The 18,271-nt window shown below is 36.8% G+C and overlaps 1 pseudogene; it reads left to right on the forward strand.

The window, feature by feature from the left end:
* The first annotated feature begins 14,904 nt into the window (after positions 1 to 14,904).
* LOC109275205 (profilin-1-like) lies at positions 14,905 to 17,832 on the forward strand (annotated as a pseudogene).
* The last annotated feature ends 439 nt before the right edge of the window (positions 17,833 to 18,271 follow it).

Raw genomic sequence — 18,271 nt, forward strand, 5'->3', positions numbered from 1 at the left:
TGGCATTATCTGGCACTAATTTCTTACCTGGGATTTTAAAACTTGAATATTAGGGGAGAAACTGAATTTTAATTATTTTAATCCTACTGATTACTGTTTCATCTGATAATTTTTTAAAAATCTATATTTGAAACTTGAGTTTCCTTGATAATTAGGACCATAGATGTATAGAAACACACACTAACAGATTTCATCTAAAGACTTCAGATAGTTTGAATGGTTGCTAAAAATGACAAAATCACAGATAACCAAGGAAAGAAAAAAGTCACATACTGCTAGATGGGAGGTACACACAGGATCTATGCCTGTGTATTATTTTTGTGACGTCTATACATCAGTCAATGAGATTCAACATCAATACTGGAAAACCAAAATGCTGGTTGTATAGCATAAAGTTCAAGCTTCTTGTTCTTCTATAACCTAGTGATACTACTTTTTATTTTATTTATTCTTCCTATTAAATCTACTCTAAACTAGAGCAAAAATGCAATTCATTGTCCTTGCAAACATTCCCTATGCTCTGCTATTTCTATACCCAGGCTAATGTTTTCCCTCTGCGTGGAATGCCTGTCAAATCCACTTATCCTTCAAGAAGTTTGACCAACTGCCCAATTTGCCCAGACTCTCTGGACACTTTTAGCACTGAAAGTCCTATACCCCTGGAAAACTCTTTCTCTCAAGAAAACGAAGGTAGTTCACTCCATACCTTCAAGAGCAAGCCTAATGACCTTCACTCTTCCTCTACTTTATCAGACACTCACTTGTCACTCTTCAAACTGCTTCACCACTGAATGCTTAAAATCCATTCTACCTCCATTTTAAAAAGTACTATAACTTTTACACTTCCTTAACACTAAAAGAAGCCTCATACTCCACACAAATCTATAGTCTTGTCTTTTCTAACCTGGTCTCACTGATGTACTTTCTCAACCAGTATCCCTTGCAACTCTGGTTTTTGGATGAGTTCAGCCAAAGAGACATGGTGTCAAAGGGTGAGAGGAGAGCGAGGTTGAAGAATTTATTCTCCTGTCTCCCTGTACTACCAAAGGCCACATTCCATTTTCTTTTTTTTTTTTTTTAATTTTTTTAAATGTTTATTTATTTTTGAGACAGAGAGAGACAGAGCATGAACGGGGGAGGGTCAGAGAGAGGGAGACACAGAATCAGAAACAGGCTCCAGGCTCCGAGCTGTCAGCACAGAGCCCGACGTGGGGCTCGAACTCACGGACCGCGAGATCATGACCTGAGCCGAAGTCAGCCGCCCAACCGACTGAGCCACCCAGGCGCCCCACACATTCCATTTTCAGTGGCCTCTTCTAATTGTAAAATTCTCATTATCCTCTCTTTCTCTCAGCCTTTCCCTGTCTCTCATTGTTCTCCCACCCCCCACCTCCATCCCTTCCTTCTATAGCCATTCAGGCCTAGAGAAGGTGAGAATTCCCTCTATTGACAGTCTTTGGGAGCTTTACCATGCTTTTTTGACTGACCAAATATTAGTATATAAACTCTTACCTCTTTTAAGAATCTTATCCATTTTCTACTGGCACCTGGTTGACACATTCATTTCATCCAAACCTATAAATCCTGTTAGCTGTACTTTGTTCCAAACCCAATTAAATTTGAGAATTCAGTATTTCAGTTTCTTTCTCACGAATATCCTTAACCATCTCGCCTTCTAGTCCTTCCAGTTGTGCCCATTCAGCAATTTCTCTAAACTTATATCAAACCAATCATATTCTTCCTTTTTTATTGTTACCATATTGGTAACACAGCAGGTGAAAAACACACCTTCAAGCAGATCAATAACTCTTCAAGTAAAGAGGTGAGTGAACTCTTCAAATAAAGAGAAATCACTCGGCTGGAGGCCTAAGGAGATCAGTGGAATAGACAGGATAGCTTCTCCCCTGCCCTCACTTTTCCATCATAAAACCCAAACCAACAAACATAGTCATGCACAGGGAACCATCCTGAAGCCCATTTACTAAAAACATGAACAATATCACAGTCTAGCAGAAAAGACAATTCAATATTAAGCCACTAAACATTAAGTGTCCTAGAGCATGAAGCATTGTTGATCATTTAGGTAGGATTTGATGGTGCAAAGGAATAAGGGAGTCAGCAGAGAAAGGAAAAAGCAGCAGATAGAGCATGGGTGAATTAGTCACAATCTGACATCAACTTCTAACCCTAGATCATATTTGCATTCTTAAAATAACCGATAAATCAGAGAAGACAGAAAGAAAAACAGATACTACTGGGTGACACAAAATTTAACATATTCCAAAAAGAGCTTACCATTATTTCCAAAAATAAACTAGAGAAAAACTATTTGCTCTCAAATCATAATAATCAAACCATTAGCAGTTTCCACTGGAAAGCACAAGTGGGTAGTTAAGAAGCTATGTATGGTGGAGGGTGGGAAGAGCAACTTTATTGCTAACTTCTGTTTTGAAATTATATAGGTAATCTTCAGGTTTAGGAGAAAACAGAAGAGCAAATATCATTTTTTTTGTTGAATTTTTCTTTAAGGAAAATATAGAAATTATATTAATATATTTAGTGTTCAGTAATAAATATATTTCCCTTTTAAAAATATCTAGGAAGAGGAATGACTAATTTTCCTAATATTTATTAATTTAATAACTAAGAAAATTTGAAGGCATTAAATAAATTAGATCTGTAGTCCTCTGATTGCAGCTTAAAATAATTGAAGCTATAAGAGATGAATCTACATTTCCATTTCCATAATTAAGCATTGGAGGAGAGAGTTATAAGAAGTTTTGTATCTGATAGACAGGTGTTAGGGACTAGAAATGTGAGAGAAGGGGAAATTGCAATTGCTAAAAGAACACCTTTCAGGGAGTAGATTGCTATGATGTACATTTAGATGATGCCTTGAGAACTACCTTCAACACTCTTGACTTCCCTCTTAAAAACGAGAACAAGGCACAACGAGAACACAGGGGCCCTATGCAACGAAATCATATCCCGCATCTGCCAGCCACATATGTCCTGAAGAAGAAGCTTCCCATAGTGGGAGATACACCTCCTTTAAACCCAAGAATGGGAGGTTCAAGGATGGATTAATAATACATTTACTTTTCCTTTGAAAAAATAGGCCTCTTTATTTTTCTGTGCTGTGATTTTAAGATTGCTTAATTCAGTGGAAATAAGCAGGTGTATTGGAAAGTGTTGAATTAAGCTGTTAAAAGTAAGCCAGTCTAGAAGTCATCTGCAACAGTTTACAAATACATTTCTCTCCTCTGAAAATCTTTGCCCTAGAGGTAAATCATTTTTATCCATATTTTTTAGATACTACACACACACACACACACACACACACACACACTCCATAGAATGCCCAATAACTATTATTTCATAGGCAAGTGTCTGAAAAATAAGGAAATAACATACAACTCTTTCTGGCACAGCAATGAGAAAGTTGGTTCCTGGTGCAACAAGTAGATACCATAAGTTGCCATTTTTTAAGGTACCAAAACCCTCTGTAGGCTGAACTGTTTGTTGTGACATTCAGAGAAGAGCTGGGGCTTGATATTTTCATTGCAGAGATCATTTTTGTATGCTGTTTTCTGCAAACTTGTTTTCCAAAAGCAGACACAGAGAAGGAGTCTGGCATGCAGGATAACTAGTAGAGCAGTTGGAAAGGGAAGGGAGCAGGACTGAGCACAGCGAGTCACTGAATAGCACTGCAGTCCTAGCAAAGCTTTGGTTAATGCTGTGCAGAGCTCTAGAGTACATGCAGTCCACTCCTTGGTGGACAAAAATTGCAGGGCCTGTATACCCCACCATCAGTCATGTGATGGGGACTACCCTAAGAAAGCTATCCCTTCAGTGAGGCAGCACTCCACTGCTGAGGCAAACACTGAAGGAGCTAACAGTTGGAGGCTGTCTACTGACAGATGGAACAAGTCCTGCCTTGAGGGAGATCTGGCCAGTGCATTTCCATGTCACCACTGTCCTTATATTTATTTAAAAAAATTTTTAAATGTTTTTATTCATTTTTGAGAGACAGGGAGAGACAGAGTGCTAGTGGGAGGGGGCAGAGAGAGAGGGAGACACAGAATGTGAAGCGGGCTCCAGGCTCTGAGCTGTCAGCACAGAGCCTGACGTGGGGATTGAGCGCACGAACTGTGAGATCCTGACCTGAGCCAAAGTCAGTCCCTTACCTGACTGCACCCCTGTCCTTCTATTTATTAATTGCATTTGTTCTTCAGTAGGAATTGGAATTCAGTAGGAGACACTTCTAGCTATTTTTTTTTATCTTCAAGTTCAGAATCATTTAATTTATTGGACCCAAATGAAAAATAAGGATATCTAATCTCAGAGCCTATGAGATGTTTAAATTTCAGCGTTATTCCCCCTTATAATCTACATACATAAATTAATTTATATATTATTCAATTCCAACCAAATGAGGCTTTTAAGTGTACCTATGACATTTGGAAACAAGTTTAATTTTACTATATAGCTTCTCTGAGCCAACTCGTGGCTTCATATGGTTTCACTGAATCTACTCTTGGCTTTGAAGCCTAGATTTGATTTATCAGGCCTGTCAATTCCAAGATATATCTTTCTTTTTAAAAATGGTTCTGTCTTGAATGATGTGTAGATGATGATTTACTGGATAATGTGATCAGCCATAGCCATTGTTGATGCTAACTCTACAGAATTCTGTGTACTGAGGCTTAGGCAGATTTGGCTTATCCTCTTCAAAATTCTGGTAGAACATAAAGAGTCTATGCTCACTGGCTCTCAGTAATTGTGAAACCAACAATGGACTGTAAGGTCACCCACTGAAAATAGCCAAAGGGCCTGGATACCATCTTTTAATGGCCTTTTTATCAGAATGTACTTTGATCAAGTAGTTTCAACATAAAATGGGTTTGTGCATGAGTTTAACAAGATGGCTATGTTTTCTCCCTTATTAAGTTTTTATTCTGGTCAAAAAAATTAGACTCTTTTGGTCATTGTCACACTCTACTGTGAAACTTACCCATTCGAGTGGGAGTTATTTCCAACTTTTCCAAACATCTGTCAGTGCACAGCAATACTCTGCCAGTTGTGATTTTGTGCATTTTATTATATTTTTAACTCTGGCAAGTCCATTCTAATTATCCCTGACTGATTAGATCTTGAAAAATTGACACTGTTATAACCCAGGAGCTAATTTATACACTATTGATTAGTGTAGTAATACACTTGGGATTTCTCCAACATCCCTAGTATCCCCATAATGATGTGATGCTTTATTTAAAAAATGAATATTATTTACATACTTCATTCTCTAAAATATCTGGCCCTATTAAGTCTGCATTTTGGATATAAAATGCTTGAGGGCATTGGAAGGCTGGTAGATGACACCATTTTTTAATCACATCGAAGATGTCATTGATTGTAACAAGAAAACTAATTTCATAGATGTTACTAAGTGAAAAAAATGCTGAAATGATGCACTTTGCCCACTGAGAATCATCTTTTTCTCAATAGGTTTTAATTAATGAAGTTCTTTCCAGAAATTTTATATGCACAATCTTTGATTTATTGCTGCATATAGCAAACTCTTACAAGGATAGAGTAAAATAAGAGCAGCCTTATGATGACAAATGTATGAGCAGATACACTATGACTAGTCACAAGAGCAATAAAAATTTCAGTAAATTGCAGAGTCAGCAAACCTAGAGTAATAATGGTTATTACAACATATTTATATGGGGCGCCTGGGTGGCTCAGTTGGTTGAGTGTCCAACTTCAGCTCAGGTCACAATCTTACATCCATGGGTTCGAGCTCTACATTGGGCTTTCTGCCATCAGGTCTCTCTGCCCTTGGGTCTGTCAGCACAGGGCCCACTTTGGGTTCTCTGTCTTCCTCTCTCTCTGCCCCTCCCGGACTTGCACTCATATTCTCTCTTTCTCTCTCAAAATTAAATAAATAAACATTTTAAAAAAAGAATTTACATTAGGGCAACACTACACAAATGTTGGGGTTCTCAGTCAAATAAAAAGCAAGTATATTTATTCTGGTGACAAAAACTGAATATAGCTAGACAAAACATAGGGCTGAACACTTAAACGTCCAAAAGTTTCAAGAAAGAAGTACTGATACTAAGGAGAGCTCCAAAGAAGTTATTGCTTTCATTAAAAAACATCAACTCACCCTCTGAAAACAGAAAAGAGTAGAGAGAGAGAGAGAGGGGTGACAGGAAGAGTGCAGGGGGAGAGAGACAGAGTGAGAGAGAGACAGGGTCTTTATACTGTTTACAAACCAACATTATAAACCACGTTGTTTGTAATGACCTATAACTATTTTCAGTAAAACAGCTTCCTAGTGAGTAGAAATGTCTCTTCTTCTTCCACCCTGGAGTATTTGGTGTAAATGTCTAGTAAGAAACACACACTTGTCTATTTACAACTGCTTTCATGAAACTCAAGATTTTCAGAGACTTCATTGTACATGACCCTGGAAAAGGTATGGTTCTGGCTTCATCATTCTTAGAATGATGCCCTGTCTCCAGAGCCTTCTTAGAATGATGCCCTGTCTCCAGAGCCCTCATAAGAAGTGAGTAACTTATCCTCTGGGACAGGACCATATGCCAGTCTTTAAGGCTTATTATTGAGTTAGCCAATAGTTTAGAACCATGAACAAAAAATGTATAAGCAAAGAAATATTTACCATATATACCAGGAGTAAGAGTCAGAGAAATAGCTCTGTATTTAACTATTAGGGCCATCATTGTGCACCTAGGCAAAAATGATTTGACCTCATGACAATTTAAAGAAAGCCAAAATTCTGTAATAACAAAGTAGATAATTTATCACAATGGGTTATATTTACCTATCACTATCTCATGAAAAGGAAATGTTTAAGGCAAATTTCATAAAGTATGTTATTTTACTTTAAATAAGATGGAAAAAGAAAAATATAAATATCAACATAATAATTGAGAAAAAAGAGGTTACAGTTTAAGACATATGTAGTTAAATCATCTGTCATGAACAACTGAAATCTTCTTTACTGTTCTTTTACAAAGACGTGCGTAAAAATCATTCTGCCAAGCACTGAAGAGAAGTTAGAGCAAAATCATGGAAGCTAAATGAAAGGAGTAAACAGTCACTTTGGAGAATCACTTTCTATAACCTCTACACAACTAGTTTGTGTTTCCAGTTGTCATCATGGTTCGTGTTTTAATACTACCTTCTAGAAGTGTCATGCCATGCAGTTTGAGTAATGATGCACCCCCCCCAAATACAGTCTTTAAAAAGAGGAACTAGAAAAAGAAAGGAAAATAGGCACTTTTTAAAAATGTATCCCTTCTCACAGAACCTCCCTTCTTTTTGATTTGTGTTCCAATATTCCCATATAAATAGGAAAAGTGAGTTATATTTTTCTATTATACTACTGTTTCCATCAATTTTTTCTGTATAGTATTTACTGCTTTGATATTGTTATTTTATCTCTGAGCATACAAAGGAGCAAATAAAATATGACAATACATTATTTTAAAGCCAGCACTTACAAGGCTTTAAATGGAACACATCTCTTGTGGCAAAGGGGAAAGAACTGTCATAAGACAGTTTACATCTACTTTGCTCATTTTCTGTCCTAATTATGCCTGAAAATACTTGCAAAATAAGATAAAATACTCATAAGATTTTTATAATAAACTATCTTCATTATTTAATATTTTCTCTTTTTGCTAAACTGATGTCAGGTTTGACAAGTTGATGTACTTTCCAAAGTTACTGAAAGATAATTATATCCAGTAGGTTTTAAATCGTCATATGACAGGGATTCTATCTAATCTAAGCCAATATTTAAACCAATATATCCTTCCCTCTATTAGAGTTTATCAATATATAATAAACACAAGTTTATAGAGAAGGAAATATTGGTCAATCATAATGATGATGACAACCGTGTCATTTAAAAATAGTACACCTACTTTATTTATATTTAGCTATTTTTTAAATAAGGCTATTATACTTAAGATATTCTGAATTATTTGATGTGTTGTCTCTCCCATCCCCTTCCTGAACCTATTTATATCAAATCTAAAGAAACCTATATACCAGCTACCTATGCTAACCCATCTAAATCATCATTTGTAATCATAGGCAAAAAATGGAGTATCATTAGAGATGATTTGAGGACCTCTTTATGCTAAAAAATAAATTCCAATATGCACAAACACAATAACACAATCTAAACCAAAAGAGGTCATTTGGAGGATAAAATCAAACTTTCAAAAAAATTAAGTGAATTACTTACCTCAAACCTTAGCTTGTTGGCATGGTAACCAGGACTCTGTGTCTGTTTAGCTCTTAACCAATAGCTATATGCATGCATTCATCTCTATCACGTTAGGCAGGCTGGTGCTCAGACAAGCAATTGACTGGGAGCACTACTGCCTGGAACATGTCATCTAGCAAGTAACAAGACTATTGCAGCTTAGGGAAAGTGACTCCTTAAACTACTTTCAGTGAAATGTGTGATAGGGAGCTTGCTTCCAAAGTATTGCTTGTAGACAGAAAGCCCACATTTACTGATGGAAGTTTGTACTGACACTTAACCACTGTCTCTTCCACCTTAAGCAGCACATCACTGGCAAAGAAAATTCTTCCAGTAACTATGTGCAAAAGCACTGTACCATTGGCAGGAAAATTACGGACCTAGTCTGGGACAGGTTTCACAAATTAGCCAATGAGTTCATAGGTCTGTAAAAAATTCTTGGTTTTTCACATTTTTGTTGGGCGAACAGACTCTAGGTTTAACTCTCACTTCTAGAAAGTCTTTGTTGAATAAAGTAGTAAGTTGAAGTTCACATTCTCCATTTACGTAGGTCCCACAGCTCTAACTAAATTCCATGTCCCTATGATTCCATCCTCACTACACACACCACCCTGGTCATGCATGTATTATACATATCCTCAGTACTGAGTGCCCAATGTACTCTAACGTTAACACTCTTATTAGATAGATAGTCCTCCATAACTGCCTCCCTCAAATTTGAAAATGACTTGAATATAGATCTGCCAGAATTCCAGACCAATATTGAATGCTATACTTGCACCCCATTCCCTCTAGCCACATCAGCCTCGGTCATCTCTGCTTAAAAGCCTCATGATTAATTTCTTTCTGTGGCAAAAGTTTGCAGAGCCAGTGAACCAAATGGCGCATATTACCCTCACCATAAGTACATAATAAGGACATGAAATGTAACTCTCACCATGTTGAGTTTCACATTATTGTAGTTCCTAAAAATGTTTATTCTGACCTTTCCACAATCAAAAGAAGTATATAATCCAGTTTGTAGATTGATACACCACTGGCTTCCTGGTTACTATTAGTAACCAGGTTGCTACTGTGATTCTTGGAGGAGACCTGGCCAAGGCACAGCCAATGTTGAGGACTAGACCCACTTGGATCATAGGTTTGCCCCAGTGTATTCTAATCATGCCTTCAAATATGGATAATGGATTGAAGGAGAGAGAGTGTGCTGGGCAATTAAGAACATCGTTACCCCAGAGAAAGATAATGAGGAACGTGCTGTGTGTACCCTTACCCTTCCTTTGTGTCCTACAATATATCACACCCATAGAACTTTAGCTTCCATACTGAAGGACAATACAACTAGTTAGTTAGGTCGTCTTCACCTGTGATCAGGTCTGATTTTTCCATGTGCACCTGAAAAACTTTTACCTCACATCTCTGAAATTTAAATTTTTGTAAGAAACATAATTACAAATCTTGGTGCTATTCAAGTAAATACTGAAATCATGAAACTAGAAGAGGCCTAAAAAAAGGAGAAGATTAAAAAAAAGACTTTTTTATATATTAGAAACATGATAAAAAATTTAAAATTTTTCTAGAGGTTAAAAAATGATAAAGTAAACATAAATGAAGCAAAATTACTGTTCTCTAAGACAGAACTGAGGAAATCACTCAGAAAGCCTTAACTAGGTGTATTAGACTCTATAATGTGAGGACAAGGTATTTGCCTGCTTCCTATTATATTCACAGAGCTTAGAGCTCAATATTTATTCAATAAAAATTTATTAATATATTAATATGTTAATTAACAATTATGAAGCAAAAAAGCAAACATAATGTAAATTATTAAAGTAAGGAGAAAGGAGAATAAATATAGGAAAGACAACATCTGTCTAAGAAGAATCCTAGAAATAAGAATATAAACGGGAAAAGAAAAAATAAGTTAAAAAAAATTTTTTTTACAATTATTTATTTTTGATAGAGAGAGACAGAGCACAAGTGGGGGAGGGGCAAAGAGAGAAGGAGACACAGAATCCAAAGTAGGCTCCAGGCTCTGAGCTGTCAGCACAGAGTCCCAAGTGGCTCGAACCCACAAACCGCGAGATCATGACCTGAGCCGGAGTCGGACGCTTAACTGACTGAGCCACCAGGTGTCCCTTAAATATGCATTTCTGAGCTGAAGAAAAATATAATCTGCAGAATGAAAGATCATCCTCTGTTCCAAAATATGAATGAAGGGGCACCTGGCTGGCTCAATTGGTTGAGTGTCTGACTCTTGGTTTCAGTTCAGGTCATGATCCCAGTCAAGGTCCTCTGTTGGGCTCCAGTCTGAGTATGGAGCCTGCTTAAGATTCTCTCTCTGTTTCTCTGTCCCTCTTCCCTGCTCACACACTTGCTCTCAAATAAAACAAAAACAAACAAACAAACAAACAAACAAAAAACAGGAAGTCAGAAGGTTCTGGAAAAAAAATTCCTTAAGGACAAGATGGATCCCACTCAACAATCTGTATAATTAAGATCTTGAATATTTTACCAATATGACTAAACTTATGGGGCATTTTGCTGCCAGTAAGAACAAAAAAATGGAATTAGAAACTCTTTGGAGAACCATAAGCTATGTAAGAAACCCAGAGATCACATATTGAACACACTAAAATATAATATGATTTTGAGCACTAAGACCTTGGAATTTGTCTTTTGCTTGGCACAGTTTCAATTATGTAGGATTACATCCCCTTTTTCAATGGGCCCATGACAATATTTGGATTGCAATAATATTTATAAGCTTAATACTATAATAAATAATTTAAATAATATTTATGCATAATATCAATCACATTTACATAATGTTAATATTTTATGAGGTTGATATATTTTCAATTTTTTAATTTTTTTGTAATGTTTATTTATTTTTGAGAGAGAGATAGAGACAGAACATGAATGAAGGGAGGGGAGGAAGCAGAGAGAGACGAAGACATAGAATTCAAAGCAGGCTCCAGGCTCTGAGCTGTCAACACAGAGCCTGATGCAGGGCTCAAACTCACAAACCATGAGATCATGACCTGAGCCAAAGTCAGATGCCTAACTGACTAAGCCACCCAGGTGCCCCTGGTTTCAATTTTTAAAATCAACCTATAGTGAAAACACAGGCAAGAACATGAAACTTGAAAGAATGAAACAAAATATGACTTGGCAAATCAAACAATGATATGTGACAGAATTAAGAAAACACAAAGGGTACAGAGAATTAGGAAAAATATAAGTATACTACTTTATCATATGTAATATGAGGTCAATGCGTACTTTTAAATTACATGATTCAAGGAATATTTGTTGAAGAATATTACTTAAAGTCATAGATACAATACTAGAGAAGTTATAAATATTGTAAATAATAATTTGGTACTAGAAAGAAGAAAGGTGGAAGTTAACATGATAATCTAAACTTAGTAGATCTTGACTGAAGTTGATAAATCAAGAAATAGAAATAAATACATATAATTTAGAGAAACAGTGATAACCACACATGAAGTGAAAACATTCTTTAAAGTACTCACAACTGCAGATTACAGCTAGAAGTGAAGACAGATGAAGGAAGAAACTTTAATTTTAAAATTTCCTTTCAAACCATCTTAAGATACAGATATATATCTCCATATATGCATATATATGGAGAGAGTGTTTCCTCTTATTGCTTCCTTTCTACAAGAAACCATGATTTCTTTCAATCTGCCCACCCATATCATCAACCAGTTCTTCTCTTCCTCTTGGTTTTATCCTCTAAGTGTTATTCTACCTTATATTTTATAGCATTCTCAAAGTTTCAATGCACATTCATTCTCTCAGTTCACCTATTAAATTATTAAACCCATTCTAAAATTGCTGAAACTTTGTTTCAGATCAGTTAAATAAGTTCCTCCGATCATTTCAAAAACTGTGTGTCAGAACTGATAGGCACAGGGAATTCAATGGCCAGGGACATAGATAGTTGAGTGGGAGTGTGCAATGTTAATGACACAAATTAATATACAATTTAAAAAGTAGATAAGTGATGCAAAGGAAAGCAACAGGATTTCAAGAAACTCACAGAAATTAATCTGTTCTAAGTGAGATGAGTAGAAGTTAAAAAGCAAGTAAAGGAGAGGTGCTTTAGAGAGAAAGATACAATGGACAACAGTTCTGAGAGATGAAGCATTGTTTAGTAAATGAAATACGGCTGTAGTGCCTAGAGGATATAGCATAAGAGGAACAGTAACAGAAGATGAAATTAGAGAAATAAGAGAGCCAGACTATGCAGGATCTGTAGGCTGTGTTAAAGACTGCTGTCTTTATCCTAAGGACAATGAGAAAACATTTAAAGGACAAGGAGACATAATTGCATCGTTTTTGCATTTGAATCTAAAGATTCTGGCTACATTATGGAGGGCTGGAGGGCCAGAGTATCTGTGTAGATATTCAGTCTCCAAGTCCAGTGCTCTTTCTATTAGAACCATTTCTTGAAAGATATCTTCCTATTAAAAAATAAATCACTTATTTGGATATTTTTCTTCTAGCACAACTTCTAGCAAAATTTGAAGAGCTCAACACCATTATCATTGTTACATATTGCCTGGAACACTACCTTATACTCAAAAGAAGATCAATAAATGCTAGGTGAATAAATGAATATATTGCTTCTCTATAATTTTTTAATATTTACTTATTTTAGAAAGAGAGAGAGAGAGAGAGAGACAGAGACTGAGTGTGAGTGGAGGAAGGGCAAAGAGAAAGGGAGACACAGAATCTGAAGCAGACTCCAGTCTCTGAGCTGTCAGCACAGAACCTGATGCAGGGCTCGAACTCACAAACCGTGAGATCATGACCTGAGCTGAAGTCAGACGCTTAACCAACTGAACTACCCAGGTGCTCCGCTTCTATATAATTTTTAAAAAAATAAATATGCCAAAAGATGACTTCTATATATCTCTTTGACTTATATTTCCCTTCCATGGAATATCAGTTATTTTTCTTTGCCTTTCTCCTCTCCCACACAAGGAAAATGTATCTTAGATATTGTCAACCCACAATAGTGAAGAGATTTCTGTAAAACACAGAGAAATAGTTTAGGAAAATGGGAGGAAAAGAAAGGAATTCTGAATTCTCAAATGGTCATTTAATCTAAAAAGGACTTATGTGATTCAAAGGGTTATGTGAACTCTGTATGGGGGGTGATGAGGTGAAAGAAGAGAAGCAAAATACTACAGGTATGAGGAAGTAGTAACAAGGGAGCATGGAATGAAATAAGTTAACAAGCAGGACACGTAAGACACAAACACACAGACACATCCAAGGCCCACACAGATAATAAAACATGAAACCAAGTATGTACATGTTTTCATGTCCAAAAGTATTTATACAAATCTGCACATACACAAACCCTGATATCAGCAGTCAGAACACAGTTACTACACATGTGAAACATCCAAGCACCTAGCTGGATACAGAAGAAAGCTGATATTCCCTATGAAAGTTCGTATGTATACCTGTGTGTGCCTGAGTGTTTCAGGCACACTGCTTATGACAAACAGTGTGTTTGTTAGTTTATGGCAAAACTCAACACAAGTGAACGACAGGGGGCATCTTTTTATTTCTACTTAGAGTATACTGAAATCCCATTTTCAAATGAAATATGGTCCAGTAGCCTTTGCCATGTTAGTACCTGATTCATCATGTTACATGTGACTGATTTATAAGGAATAGCTGATGTAGATACCAATTAATCATTTCAGGAAAAAAAAGAAAAAAAAAAACAACCTCAACACGTTAATTTGGAGGGAAAATGTTTCGAAAGCACCTTACATAAATACTCTGATATTTGCTTCTCAGCTGATGGTGTCTTGACCACCCACACACACTTAACAGTGTGCCAGAAACTATTATCCTTGTTTTTACCTTCCCACACATAATTCTATCCCTTCTTCCCCTAAGCTTGTTTTTCAGGTTGTAAAATGATTGGAACACAATGTCTATTTCTATTAGTTTTGAAGACTAAACTAATAATATATACTTCCAGCTGAGAAAATATATTTTAGAAGTTGGTGTTCATGGTTTATAATAATGAAAGCAAGAAGAAAAAGACCAGATCATTTGAAATGGATTTACATTAAAGAAAAAAATTGTTTTACAAAAGAAATACCTTGTACACATTAGTATGTGGGAATCTTTCAGCATATGAAAGAGTCATAAATTCACCAATATTATTATTATATCAATAGTTATAAGAGACATATTTTGACTTTTATATGTACAGGACTAAACCATGAATCTAAAATGCTAACTAAATCAACAATTCTTCTATGAATAGAACTCCTATTAGTAATAAGCCAAGATTTGTAAGGAATGTAGTCTTTCAGCACCCAGCCTGTGATGGCAGGCCCTCACAAAAGAACAGGTAAAAGGTGTCTCTAGGGCAGGTTTTAAACTCTCTTTCAGGGATCACATGTCTCCCGGAGCAAAATGATTCAGTTGCCTGAGACACTAAGCAACTACAACGAAAAAGAGCTTTCTGGGTTTTTTTTTTTATCCATATAACACACACATGCATTTTATCCTTGGACATGTGTGTGTGTGTGAAGATGTACCTATTAGGATTGTCTGATGGTGAAGGAAAACACAACTCTGATATACCTAAGAACACAGAAAATTCTGGAAGAACTGAACACCCAGGCTATGAAAAGAGCAAGAACCAGGAGAAGCAAGAGAAATTTATAGACAGTTTTCCTATGTGCTCGTTGGATGATTTAGACAGATGATCTTTTGAATCTGTATATTTCCATGCAGGGATAATACTGCTGGAAGTGACACATGCTTGTCCTTGGGCAGGTCACCTTCCTACTTTTGTAAACCTACGGGGAAGTGAGTTCAGGGAGCAGGTTACTACAGGATCCAGAAGAGGCATCTCTCCATCGGAAGGGAGAGAAATACCAAAACAGAGAGGCTAGAGACAGAAACATGCTGTGCACACAAGCCAGCCTCCAAAATAGCCCATAAAAAACTTCATACCTTTGAATAGTCTCCTGTATGTGGATCAGGACTGATCTCTGAGACCAGGAGAATACAGCAGAAGCGAAGAAGTTTTGTGACTTCCAAGTTAAGGCCACAAAAGTCATTGGAACTTCTGTACTGATCTCTTATTTACTCTAGAAAAAGCCAGCTTCTGTGTCAGGAGGACACTCAAGTAGAGAGCCCTATGGAGCGGAGGGCCCCATGTGAAGAGGGACTGAGACCTCCCTTCAACAGTCAGCACCAACTTGGATCCTTGTAAATGGATTCTCCAGCTCCAGTCAAGGCTTCATATGACTTCTACCCCAGTTAACACGTGACTGCAGTCTAGTAAGAGGCCTGAATCACAACCTGCCTGGTGAGACTGTTCCAAATTCCTGACCCACAAAAATGGTGAGAGACAATAAATAATTATTATTGCTTTAAGCCGCTAGAATTTGAGGTAATTAGTCATAGAGTGATAGATAACTAATAAAGTGACTTTCAGCCACTAAAGAGAAACATAAATTTGAGAGGTTTATGAACAAGTCAAACCAACAGAAATCAGAGCCTAGACTTAGTCAACTAGTGTTTATTAATTACCTATAAAGTGGTGAGGAGATATTATATAATAACTGATGGTATGATATTTGGAACTAGAAGACCTATGTTAGTATCCTAACTGCTCCACTGTGTGACCTTCAGCAAATTACTGACCTCTTTGGCAAATAATACCATTTTCTCTAATTTATAGAATGGATATGCTAAAAATTATATTTAATTCAAAGGTTGATTGTGAATATAATATGACATGATCCAATAAAAGACCTAGAACTTTGGTAAGCATATAATAATGTCTATGCTGTGTAATATATTATATAGTATGCATATTATGTATATACCTTCATATATATTACATATATACCTATATATATGTCTATACATACACATACAGGCACTGACATACATTCATATAATCTTTTAATTCTTAAAGCAACCTTTTGAACTATGTACCATTATATTGTCCATTTTACAGGGAAAGAAACTAAAAAAAAAAAAAAGCACAGACAGTAAAGTGTAGAGCCTTGCTTCAAATCCATACAGTTTGTTATCAGAGTTTGCACTCTTAATTATTATGATATAGAAACTTCTAATTAATTAGGATATGCTCCACAAATACTTGATATTATTGAGAAAGTGTTCTAGTTTATGTTGGAAGTAATACATCAATCATCTTTTTTTTTCTTATTGAGGTGACATTTTAGATGAGAAAATGAGATAATAAGAAAATCAAATATTTTTTATGAATATTTTGTTTTATAGAAAAAGTAATGTTTCATTATGAAGAATTAAGTTAATATTTACAAAATGGTCTCTAAGAACTAGTAATGGGACAATGCCTCCAGATAAACACATTCTTGATAGAATAATTATGTATATACATTTGAGGGCTCTGATATAATGTACACAAAATATCCTAAGTGTGTTTGAGAGTTTTTGACTTTTCCCTCATTGTTAGATTGTCGGCCAGCATTTCTCATTGTTTTCCATGTATAGTCTCAGAAGTCCCCTTAATCTGCCTGTCTGTACTCCTAATTGGCTTTGAATTGAGAAAATAAATGACTATTTATAGTACATTAAGTTGAACAGTATACTCAAAAATTCGTATCTACTCAGACCTCAGAATGTAATCTTATTTGGAAACAAGGCCTCTGTAGATGCAATTAGTTAAGGTAAAATGAGATCATACAGGACTAGGGTGCACCCTAAATCCAATGACTGGTGATCCTGTAAGAGGAGGAGGGAACACACAGAGACCTGCAGAAAAGAAGGCTATGTAAATACAGAGGCAAAGATTGGAGTGATGAAGCTACAAACAAAGGAAAGCCAAAGATTTCTGGGAGCCACCAGAGAGAAAAAGCAGAAGATTGTTCCCTACAGCATTCCTAGAGAGCATGGCACTGCCGACACCAGGATATCGGACTTCTAGACTCCAGAACTGAGAAAATAAATTTGTTATTTAAAGTCATCAGACACAGCAGAGCCAAGGTCCCAGTGACAGCGCGTGCCGGAGCTCTCCACCTTCCCGCGCCCGCCAGCCGGAGGCGCCCTCGACCTACATCCACAACCTCCTGGCGGAGGTCACGTGTCAGGACGCGGCTGTCCTGGCCTAAAAGGACTCACCCCCCGTCTGGGTCGCCGTCCCCGATAAAACCTTAGTCAATAACATGCCAGCTGAGTTTGGTGTCCTGCTTTGCAAAGACCCGTCAAGGTATTTTTTGTGAATGGGCAGACAGTTGGGGACCAAAAATATTCTTTCATCTGGGACTCACTGTTGCAGGAAGGGGAATTTACCGTGGATCTTCGTACCAAGAGCACCAGAGCTCCCACTTTCAACATCACTGTCCGCAGGACTGCCAAGATGCTAGTACCACTGATGGGCAAAGTGTGTGTCCACGGCGGTATGATCAACACCAAAATGTTATGCAGTGGCCTCCCACTTGCAGCGTTCCCAGTACTGACCTCCTCTGTCTCTTTCCCCCACTATTCCCCACTGCTTTTGCACGCCTCTCCTTCCCATACACATACATAACACCATTTTTATTTTGGGACATTACCCCACACCTCTTATTGCTGACAAAACCACATGGGCTAGGGGCTGGGACTGGATGGACAGACACCTCTCCCTACCCATACTTGTGTGTTATTGGAAAACTGTGGTTTTGTGTGTGTGTGTGGGGGGGGGGGGGGGTCTGAATAAAAAACATTCTACTGAAAAATAAATAAAGTTATCAAATTAAGTGGTTATATATTAAGGCAGTCCTAGGAAATAGATGTGCCAACATTATAGAAATTGTATTAAAAGGGGTTATTAAAATGCAGGAGGGTACCTCTCTATCTCTCTGAATGTGGGTATAAACCCTTCTTAGGGAAAGCATGCATGTCTGGGGATTTGGGGAA

This window comes from Panthera pardus, unplaced genomic scaffold (genome assembly GCF_024362965.1).
Source record: "Panthera pardus isolate Hobbes unplaced genomic scaffold, ASM2436296v1 HiC_scaffold_13, whole genome shotgun sequence".
In the NCBI taxonomy this organism is placed as follows: Eukaryota; Metazoa; Chordata; class Mammalia; order Carnivora; family Felidae; genus Panthera; species Panthera pardus.